Genomic DNA, 11,657 nt, shown 5'->3' on the forward strand with positions numbered 1-11,657 from the left:
CGTTTTTTGGCGCTTTGTACGTGTAGCACCTACCAGCCATAATCTTTTCCTTCTTAGTTTTTCGTGGCGGTTTCCTGATTTCTGTCATTAACTTCGCTCATACATTTATGCAGTGGATCACCTCGTCTAAAATAACGTTTAATTTATCGGCCGATAGCTTTAACATGACTATTTATGTTAATACCCCAAGTTCATACATGACCGTTATAAGCTGTGGCCCACGTTGTCTTTCAAGGAAATCAATCCCTACTATGTTCAAATTTTACTGTGGTCTGACATTGAAACACCGTTCATCGATTCACCTACCGCTTAAGACCCGGACAACAAAAGAACCAGGTTGTAGTTAAGGTACCAAAAGTTTACTAGTAAATTACAAGTAACCAACTGCTAGGTTTGAAGCCGTCACGAGTTCACTTAATTGGCGAACGAGAACAAGACTCGGCGACCAAAGACCAGTAAGCTAGCTATTGATGCGTCCCAGCTCCGCTAACTAGGGAGAGAAGCCCAAGCTCGGAATGGGGAAGTATATCCTGCAAACAGCCAGAAACGAGCGATAAAAACAAACACGATTCAAAACGTATATATACAGTGCAAAACCGTCCTTGGGGAGAGTTACCAAATAGCATAATAAAAGACGCAACGGACCAATAGCACTTAATGTATTTCGCAGTGGGAAATACGACATGAAGGTGACAAGAGCGCTTTTGGCGCGAAAACAAAGAAGTTCAAATTTTCTAAATGAATTACAAGATTAGGTTCTTTCCCGAGTGAGTTCTGGGGATCTAACGTCCTCAACACCGACTCAAATATATTGTTCTAATGAATGTCGTAAAAACTACGTGAGAAATCAGTTTTTAGGTTTCCGGATGCAAACTTCCGAAATATCAGACCAAAACAGCATGAAACCGAGAATATCCAAGGTCAAAGTTATGAACAAACTAGTCCAGAACTTCAGTAAAACAAATTCATCCAAAATGGGGTATTCAGTGAGTTCTTAGGAAACTCGAAACGCAGACTGCCAGATTAGCAAACACGACATTCAATGTAACACACTCTTTGAAGATTGAGCATTATTCCTTGAGCTTTTGGCTTAAAATGAAATGTACATTTCAAAACAACCAACTTATATTTCCATCGTACTTTCAGATAAGCCGAATTCCCACGCGCATGTAGTGTAGAATCCGAACTACGGTTTTGACTGAAGAATAGCCGCTCAGGTAGGTTAGACACGCGCCCTCGCCCGTCAAAATCAAAACAAGTAATCGGGTAAATGACGGTTCTAAACAAATATTACCACCCGGCTATTCAACCAATAATTGTTCGATCAATCAAATCAGTCACAACAAATGAACGCTATTCTATCCCGACTGGATAAAATACGCACAAAAGGAGGAGCAAATCAATATGGCTGCCGCCAAGAACAAGTATCGAGTAAAACAACATAGATGCAGTTCGGGAAGAAACACAAAAGCTTAGTGAAGGCGTAGGAAAAATAAAACTATAATAAAAAACACAAATATTAACAATTCAAATGTAATCAAAAACTAACAATGTGCAACCAAGGGGATCAACAGAAACAAAGTGCAAGTGTATACATGGAGGGATTTTCACACACACACAAAACATTCAAAACGGACCTTATATGTAGTGAGCAGACATATCTATTTATTTTAATTATTTCCCTGAACAAATAAACACTGGTACAAGGGGGCACCAAATACATATGCACCACTCAATAACAATGAGAATGGGAAGAGATAGAGGATTCAAAGTACGTATAGTAAAAAAGAACCATGGACAGAAAACGGTGTATGAGAGTAAAATAATAATGAAAAAAAGGTTCCGTTAGGAAAATTACAACCAGAAAAAATTCTTTCAGTTAAGAAAGTTACAACCACTTTTTATGAAAGAAAATAAAAGAACGTTACAGCAGGATCGCCACTGGCTTCTATTCTGAGCCATATCTGATAACGTCTCTAGCCACTGTGTCGCACCATCTCTCAGACCCCAACCAGGGAGTCGTCAAGGTCCAACAGAAGCCAGTCCTTTGCAGCTTTCTTTCATACCACGACACCATGTCATACACTGACCACCTCTCCGCTTCTTCCAACCGGTCCCAGAGTCGGCAAATAATGCACGACGTGGAATTCTCTGAGACGACATTCGGAGAACATGTCCAAGCCACCGAAGTCGGTGTTTCAAGATGGTAACACCAATTGAATTATCATCTCTGTGCCCGAACACACGATGCCGAGCCTCTGCATTACTGACATGGTGTTGCCACTTGATGTTAGCAATCCCTCGGAGACAACGATGATCGAACACAGAGAGTCGTCTAACGTCCTCAACTCGGAGAGGCCAGGTTTCACAAGCATAGAGCAAAACTGCTCTCACCAACGCTTTGTAGATCCGACCTTTTGCGGCCAGACTAACATCACGAAGGCGCCAAAGATGGCTCAGATTGGTATAAGCCGCTCTGGCTTTCACTATACGTGAATTGATCTCACCACTAACGCCACCACCAGCATTTATGTAGAGGCTTATTTCCTCTATATCTGACTCCAATAAATAGTATCCCTTTAACTGAGTATTTAACTCAGGCTAAGTCTCCTAGTAGAATTGTGGATTTACTCGAGATTATTCAAAAGCCTGAACACCAGTTATAAAGATAGTCTATTGTTAAAGATTGGTAAAATCTGCAAGCGTACAGGAAGCAAGCACGCAGGGAAATCAAGAGTTTTTGTGTTAAAAATCCATATATATTTATGAGTGTTAATCAAGTATGTATAAATTATTGATTGTCTGTGCATTACAACCTATGGGAGGATGGATTGAAGATTGGTGTGCAGAAATGTTATCAATCATACTCACACAGAAATTTACATAGCGGATTTGGTGTCTCAATTACGGTGAGCAGATAAATAATACAGTAGTTGAATGGGCTTACTACATAAGCTCCCATCCAGAACGTTGATGTTTTCTACAAAAAAATATTTAATAACATCTTTGTTTGACAAGGAGATAAAAGAAAATTGTTTTTAAAATAAATATACAGCTTGATATGATGAGTAAGAGTTAAGTTGTAATGTTGAAACGTTTTATTTCATGTATGTAAAAATGTATATTTGACGTCAACGAATTGCATAAAGTTAAAATGTAAGCATAATAAAGATCCGTGGGGCCAATAGAAAATTGTAGTGAAAATGGAGATTTTTGTGTGATAAGAACAATCTCAGGATTTGGTCTAGATAAATATGGTGGTTGCTACATACCTATCTGGCCAGTGTAATCTTCTTCCTGATCTTGCTGTAGTTTCTGTTGTTACTGAACTTCTATGTGAAGTATTATTTGTTTCAGGTAGTTTCTGTGATGTTTGCTATGCTGCGGATTTAGACAGTCTTATCGTTGTCTGTTTCTCAGTGTACCGTAAAAACCCTGGTTTTACTCCGTAGATGCTAAAAGCGTTGAGCTTTTGTTGTTTTGCTATGTCTTGGTAGTTTGTACCAGGGAATGAGAAGGTTACTTACTTAATTACGCTTGTTACTCCACGTGAAGAAGCTTTCTCTATCCAACACTCTCCTGGGCAATCCTTTCCAGCTCTTTCATCCTTTTCATATCCGCTCATGTTTCTCGACGTAGTGCGTTCCTTGGCTTCCCTCTCCTCCGCCTTCCTTCAGGATTCCAAGTTAGGGCTTACCTCGTGATGCAGTTTGACGGTTTGCGTAATGTATGTCCTATCCATTTCCATCGTCTTTTTCTAATTTCTTCTTCAGCTGGAAGCTGGTTTGTTCTCTCCCACAAAAGGCTGTTGCTGATGGTATCGGACCAATGGATGTTGAGTATCTTGCGTAGACAGCTATTTATAAATACTTGTGCTTTCTTGATTGTGGTTGTTGTAGTTCTCCAAATTTCAGCTCCGTATAGTAGAACTGTCTTGATGTTCGCACTGAAGGTTCTGACTTTGATATTGGTTGACGGTTTTTTGAACTCCATATGTTCTTCAATTGAAGGAATTCGGCCCTTACTTCGACAATCCACGCTGTTACGTCTGCATCTCAAACTCCTTGTTCATCGATCATGCTTCCCAGGTATGTGAAGGATTCTACATCTTCCAGAGTTTCGCCATCAAGAGTGATTGGATTGCTGTTCTCCGCTTTGAATTTGAGGACCTTAGTTTTCCCTTTGTGTATGCTGAGGCCTACTGATGCAGAGACTGCTGCTACACTGGCTGTCTTTATCTGCATTTATTCGTGTATGTGCGATAGGAGGGCTAGGTCATCTGTGAAGTCCAAATCGTCAAATTGGTTCTGAGCTGTCCATTGTATTCCATGCTTCCTGTCAGATTTCGAGGTCTTCATAATCCAGTCGACCACCAGAAGAAAGAGGAAGGGCGAGAGTATTCAGCCTTGTCTGACTCAAGTCATTACTTGGAATGCATCTGCCAGTTGTCCTCTATGCACAACTTTGCACTGTAGTCTGTCGCATGAATTCTGTATCATCTTAACGGTCTTCCCAGGCACATCATAGTGTCGAAAAAGTTTCCATAATGTTCTCCTATCCACACTGTCAAATAACTTCTCATAGTCAATGACGTTGATGTATAATGACGAATTACACTGAACTGATTGTCCGACGATGATTCGTAGTGCAGCAATTTGGTCTGTGGACGACCGATCCTTACGGAATCCAGCTTGTCGACCTCGAAGTTGGGCGTCTACTGAGTCTGTCATCCGGTTCAGCAACACTGTTGTAAACTTTTCCTTGTACTGACAGTAGTTAGTGCCTCTGTAGTTCTCACATTTGCTCAGATCTTTCTTTGGTCTCTTGATGAGGTGTCCTTCTTTCCAGTCCATCGGCACTTGTTCTTCCTCCCAAATTTTCCTGAATAGAAGGTGAAGCATACTTGCAGCTACAGTGCTTCGGCTGGTATATTGTCAGATCCTGTTGCTTTCCCGCTCTTGATTTGTCTGATGGCCGTTCCGATTTCTTCCGTCGTTGGTGGGTTGATATCTATAGAAAGATTTGTATGTGCTGCTTCAATGCCGGTATATGCAATGGAGCCGACCTATTCAGGAGTTCCTCGAAGTAATAATAATAATAATTTATTCTCAAATAACAGTTTGTTACATGAGGCATGCCAGTTTACAGGCAAGATCAAATTTTTACCCACTGTAGTAAACTACTCAGCTGGGTTGATAGTTTAAAAGATATGAATGTAGATGGTTTTAGTCAGTATCACCGTTGGCGCGCTTCATGAAAGTCGCGTTGCGAATGTTTAACTGATGGTCAAGGATAAGTCCATTGAAGGTATGAGCTTCTAGAAATCGCAACCTTATGTTCATTTGGAATATCCAAGCCTTTAAGGATGGTGCAGGATGAAGTCACCCGTTCCATATCTCAAGGGGGCTGAAAGAGGGAGCATGTAAAAGAAAACACGAGAGGCAGAGTAGCCAATATTCATGAAGGACTGTTTAAGGTATGATTACTCAGTCTACTTTTCTTTTATTAAGGTATTTGTTAAGCAAGAGCATTTTAATAGGTTAAAGAAAATAAGTGTAAACAAGGTATGAGTGGACATACAACTGACAAATGGAGGGGATTCAGAAAGGAGCTGAAAGTATGAGACTATGTGTGGTCATAAAATATAGTGCTAAAAACAGTTATTGTGATATACAATTGACTATCTTCCTTTTTTTATCGAAGCTGTTGGAGCCCTTTCCATCTCTTTTTGTATTATTATTATTTTTTAAGTACTCTGCCTATCTGTTCTGTTGTTCTTAAATTTCAGTGCTTGGCCTGCCTTCTTTGTCTTTGACCGGTCTCTCTGGATTACCATATTTCCCTGCTACTTTCTTCGTTGTATCATGAAGCTGTTTCATATTTCATTCTCTTACAGCTTTTTCCGCCGACGTTGCTAGTTCTTCCATGTATTTTTTCTTGTCAGCTCTAATACTCTTCTTCACTTGCTTGTTTGCTTCTATGTGCTCAGCTTGTGCTTGGACTTTCTCTGATCGTGTTCGGTTGTTGTTAATTGCTGCCTTCTTGTTCTTCCTTTCTTTGATCTTGTCCAGTGTTTCTGTAGAGATCCATTCCTTATGATGGTGCTTCTTTAGACCCAGAACCTCTTGACACGTTGAAGTTAGTGATTCTTTGATACTTTTCCAGTTGTCCTTCATAGTAGTTTCTTCCTTCAGTAGATCTTGTAAGGCTTGGAACCTGTTGTTGAGAGCTATCTTGAATTCATTGAGTTTGTCAGTATCTCGAAGGAAGTCTGTATTGAACCTTTGTAGTGCTGTTTGTCCACTTGTCCAGTTCTTCTTTAGCTTCTGTTTTAAATTGGCCACAACTAGGTGGTGATCTAAAGCTATACCAGCTCCTCTCCTGGTTCTCACGTCTTCCATTGTCCTTCGGAATTTTTTATTGATACAAATATGATCTATCTGGTTCTCTGTGGTGTGGTCCGGTGAGATCCATGTAGCTTTGTGTATACGTTTGTGTGGAAATATTGTGCTTCCTATGACCAATTTGTTGAATGCACACGGATTTGCAAATCTTTCCCCATTTTTGTTTCCCCCACAGTCCATGTCGTCTCATGATATCTTCATATCCGATGTTGTCTACTCCGACTTTGGCGTTTAGATCTTCCGTCAGAATGGTGGGGTCCTTTCTTGGTCACTTCTCTGTGATTGGTTGCAGCCGCCCGCAGAACTGATCTTTAATATGGTCGTCGCCATCAATGGTGGGTGCATCACATTGGATAGTATTCATTGTGATCCCCTCCTTCTTTGTTTTGAATGATGCTTTGATGATTCTGGATCCGTAAGATTCCTATCCTACAAGTGCATTTCGTGTTACTTTGAACAGCATTAGAGCAACTCCCTGAGTGTGTGGAGCATTCTCCACTTAGTAACCGGAGTATAGCAGCACCTCGCCCGTATTTAGCCTTTGTTGTCCAGCCTGAGTCCAATGGGTTTCGCTCATTCCCAGTACTCCCAAGTTGTATCTCCTCATTCCTGTTGCTATTTGACTGGTCTTCCCAGTCTTTCACATTATCCGGACGTTCCATGTACCTATAAAAATTGTTGATCTGGTTGTTAGAAGAGACATCGGCCTCGTGGCTTCCGAAGGAACTTGGCTTTCACCATGAGGCGTCATAGTTCTTCTAAATGAAGACCTTCTAACTCCGAGGGCAGAGTTTAAATGGTTTGAACTATTTTTTTCTGGTTAGCGTTTTTTAGCGAGTTAGTTTTCTACAAAACGGGGTCGCTAACCCCATGCCCAACCCTCGCCTTTTACCTGGGCTTGGGACCGACAGTAACTCTAGAAGAGCTACAGGCGGAGTTGATTGAGAAGGTATTGATATTTGATCTCGATAGTGCATCTACAGAGTTGGAAGTTTTTCGTAAGTACCATATGGAGAGGTGATGCTCACGGACTATCGAAGGGGCGTATGATGCCCAACTCTGTCACATTGTTGAGTTTGTTCTTTGTGAGAACCAAAAGAGAGGGGTCAAGGTGTCTTGAACGTGCGAACACTGATGGTCCCTCTGTCTTTATGTGATGTACGAAGGTATGTGTCGGTTTGTCACGTTTGAAAATTGGTCGTAAAAAGTCCGGGAACTGATTAAGTAAATTGATGTATTTGTCATTCTTGCGGTGAGGTTTGATTAATAAATGTATAAACGTCTCGTCAGATATAATCCCTCTAATTTCACTGCTATGATCGAAAAGGACAGGTTTCCAGTTTCTAACGTCTAGCAGCATTTTATGGAATTGCAGAAAGTCAATGACGATGAAGCTCCACCGGACAATGGAGAGAAATGCATGTATGCCCTCACTCTACCTGAGGTGTTTGTATACAGGGCTTTTAGGATGTTAGTAAACTTCTCAGACACACCCTCCTTTATTAGACAATCCCAGAAAACAGTCCTGTCCAACGAATAGAAGGCAGCCCCGATGTCAAGAAACACTAAGATTGTTGGCTGGTGGTAAGTATGACGGTGTTCCAACATTTGGCGGAGGGTGAAGATATGATTACTACATCTTCGACCAGCACGAAAACCAGCCTGCTCCTCGCGAGTCAGTCTTTCTCGGGTTTTGAACGACCTACGAAGTATAACGGAAGCCAATAGTTGGGACGCAATCAGAAGTAGATTTATCCCCGGACAGTTGTTACAGAAACGATGTGAACCCTTTTTAACGATAGGAACAACTATCGACGCATTCCACGATGTTAGAACACCCTCTAACTGCAAAACATTTGTAAACAACTCAGCCAGTTCCTTAGCCAGAAGGCTGTCACTGTTTTTAAAAAGAGCCAGTGTCTAGTTCCTGAGCCTGGTTGTTTGTGACTTTTCAGGAGTTAGAGTTCTTTGCAAACTTCCGCGTCATTTGGTGGATCAGTCGTCACAGGCGATGGAGGGCAGGAAAGTCTGAACGATATGGCCGGAGTAGCAAAGCAGTTGAACTGCTCCTCTAAAACTCCGCCCGTCGTCCAAGACGTCGGTAGGTGTTGTTGATTGGCATTCCGTTCGCTTCAGGCAGTTTCACACCAGACATCTTACTGTCAGTGACTCCGATGAGTTGAAAGAGCCTGCGGAAGTTGGTGTGGGGACGTTGAAGAAGTCCAGTGTGATTGATGTACGTGGTTTCAGAAAGACTGGTTCAGTATTCGTAGTCGGTCGTAGCATTCAACTTTCGACCAGTCAGTGACTTGAGATTGTTCAGATAGGACAGAATCCTTACTGTGGGCAATTTTCTGTATAAGTTGAAAAATAAAGTAAACAAAATGAGGATAACGAAGAGTAGATAAGTCACTCAACACAAAAGCAACAAAAACGAATGTTTGTGAATATGATTTGTCCGAATGCGAACAGAAGTGAAAATAATTTTCGCGATAGTAATCATCATTCGATTTGTGTGTGAGACGGCGTACCCCCGGTGCCCAAACTTAAATATGTGATTTTCTTAGGAGGCTACACCTAAAACTCAAAGGTCTAATCCACAAGGCAATGGAGTGAAGATGCCACAGGCATTCAGAGTTTGATAACGCTTTAACCAGCGACACCTTCTGATATGAATTGTACCCACCAAGTGAAATCAAAAGACAGAAGCGAGGAGGTTGGAAGATATATTTGATAGGCTATCAATATATTGAGGATCGTCTGATCTAATCTGGCTAGTGATTGCAAGGGTTGTTGAACACGACGTTCCCACTCGTGATCTGGTGCGGATGCATAACCGAGAGCCTTCAGCTAGGTGAGTCGATTAAAACTAGTGTGGTCAGCGTCCAATGTCGAAGACTTACAGAGTTATTTATTTTGGGGATTTGTTTACCGCTACATATCACTTTTCCCCCTAGTGGGGTAGTGATGACCCTAAGACGTGGCCAGTCAGAAGCTTAAACCCAACGAGTTTGTCGTTGGTAAACACTCTCCTGATAGCTTGTGGGGTTTAGCAGCGTCTGGTCGTCTTTCCTTACTATAAGGGATCACGAATTGCAATGTAGTAAAAAAACAGTGTACGATGAAAAAGTTGATTCCTCGTAAACCTCGTCGTTCTTTTTATCGTCTTTTCCAGCCTTTCTGGAAAGGAAAGAAAGAATATGTAAGTGCATGTCGAAATAAACTCGTACGCGCTTTAAGACAAAGTGGGAGAAAAAAGGAAAATAAACTCATGTACATGTGATAGCGTAAAAGCGATTTTTACGAAACAGCTTTTTTGGGTTTTTTAAAAGAATTTTAATACACATATATTGGCAAAATAATAAATCTATATAAATATGAGCATATCAAAAAATTTTTATATTATATATAATGTCATGGAAAATCGAGATGAGACAACATGTTAACTAGTGTCTTACATACAATAGTCGTTCAAATGTTCTGGAAATCCTACTCTTCTTCCAGAACGCGTTGTTTTAAGTTTATTTTCAGATACTGTCAAAGTATCATAGTGTGTGTTGGCTGTCGTTTGAGGTGTTATAAGTGAAGGAGCCGTGTCGTGCGATTGTACCGAAGGAAGATCGACGTGAATAGGATTTCCTTCTAAATATGCTGCTTTGAGGCGATCAAGGCTGATGCTATCGTTGGTTCCGTTCTTATCGACTATACAATACGTGGGTTTGCGTTGAACAACTTTGAAGGGTCCTTCGTGTGTTGATTCGAGAGGTCGTCGATGTGAGTCTCGACGAACGAAAACGTGTGTAATATATTGTAACTCAGCTTGAACGAAAACATCAGTTGATTGCGATAGAGTGGAAACAGATTTAACTAAACGCATTGCGTTTGTAAGCCTATTCGTGTATGAGGTTAGATCTATGTTCATTGAAGAGGACGAAGGATCCACGAATTCTCCTGGAAGTCGAAGTGTCTTTCCATAAACCAGTTGGGCCGCAGTGTATCCAATGTCATCTTTCACTGCATTGCGAATACCTAGTAAGACGAGTGGAAGAGCGTCAGTCCACTGAGAAGTGTTTGCAGCTGATAGTGAAGCCTTTAGTTGTGCGTGAAAGCGTTCTACTAACCCGTATAAGAGTAAGAGGTTTGTGGTCAGTAAAGAGGGTGAATTCACGGCCTTCGATGTAGTGTTGAGAATGCTGTGCAGCACAATACATAACTCGGAGTTCCCTACCGAATGTACTGTACCTCGATTCGGTGTCTAGCAACCCTCTAGAGAAAAATACCAAAGGTTGCCAGAAGTTGTTAACTCATTGTTGTAAGACTCCTCCGATTGCTGAGTCAGATGCGTCTACTGCGATACTAATGGGTGCTTCGGTGTCCTGATGAGCAAGCATTGTTGCTTTAGCGATAAGTTCCTTAATTGTGGAGAATGGTTTTCTTGTGATCTCGTCCAGATTGATGGATTTCGCATTTCCACGAAGCTGGTCAATTAACGGTTTCATGAGTAACGCGCAATTCGGTATGAACCGTCTATAGAAACTTGCAAGGCCGTTAAACGTGCGTAATTGCTTGATCGTGGTCTGTTCTGGAATGTCGTCAGCAGCCATAGGGATTTGGTTATACGCTTTAACCAAGTTGATTTTCGAAAAGACAGCTGTGCCCTTAAAGGTGGCTGTCAAACCATGAGTGTGAGGCAACGAGTAACGATCGGGAGTGGTTTTCACGTTCAATAGCCGATAGTCACCAGTTGGACGCCAGTCGTTGCTGTCCTTTTTAGGGACCATGTGCAACGGAGATGCATATGGGCTATTTGACAGTCCTATGGTACCTAAGTCTATCATGTGGTCGAACTCGTTTTTCGCCAACCTTAGTTTTTCGGGGGCTAGTCGGCGGGCTTTAGAGAATACGGATGGTCCTGTAGTCATTATGTGATGTGTAACGTTGCTAGTTACACACGGTAATTTCTGTTACGTTTGGTACATCCTAGAATACTTATTGAGTAGTGGTTGATAGAATGGGTCTATCGTATGCTTAATTGTGACTGGAGATAATCTGCAACCACAAAAGGAATTTACGCAAATCGACAAATTAGTGTTTCTGTCTACTAGCCTCCGTTTGCGCGTATCGATGAGTAGATTATGGTGTTGTAGAAGGTCTATATCAATGATTGGCATAGAAACACCTGCAACAACGAAAATCCAGTGAATTAGTTTGCGTAAACTCACGTTAAGGTAAACGTACCTTTGGCCATACGTA

Source organism: Schistosoma haematobium, chromosome 2 (genome assembly GCF_000699445.3).
Source record: "Schistosoma haematobium chromosome 2, whole genome shotgun sequence".
NCBI classification, from domain to species: domain Eukaryota; kingdom Metazoa; phylum Platyhelminthes; class Trematoda; order Strigeidida; family Schistosomatidae; genus Schistosoma; species Schistosoma haematobium.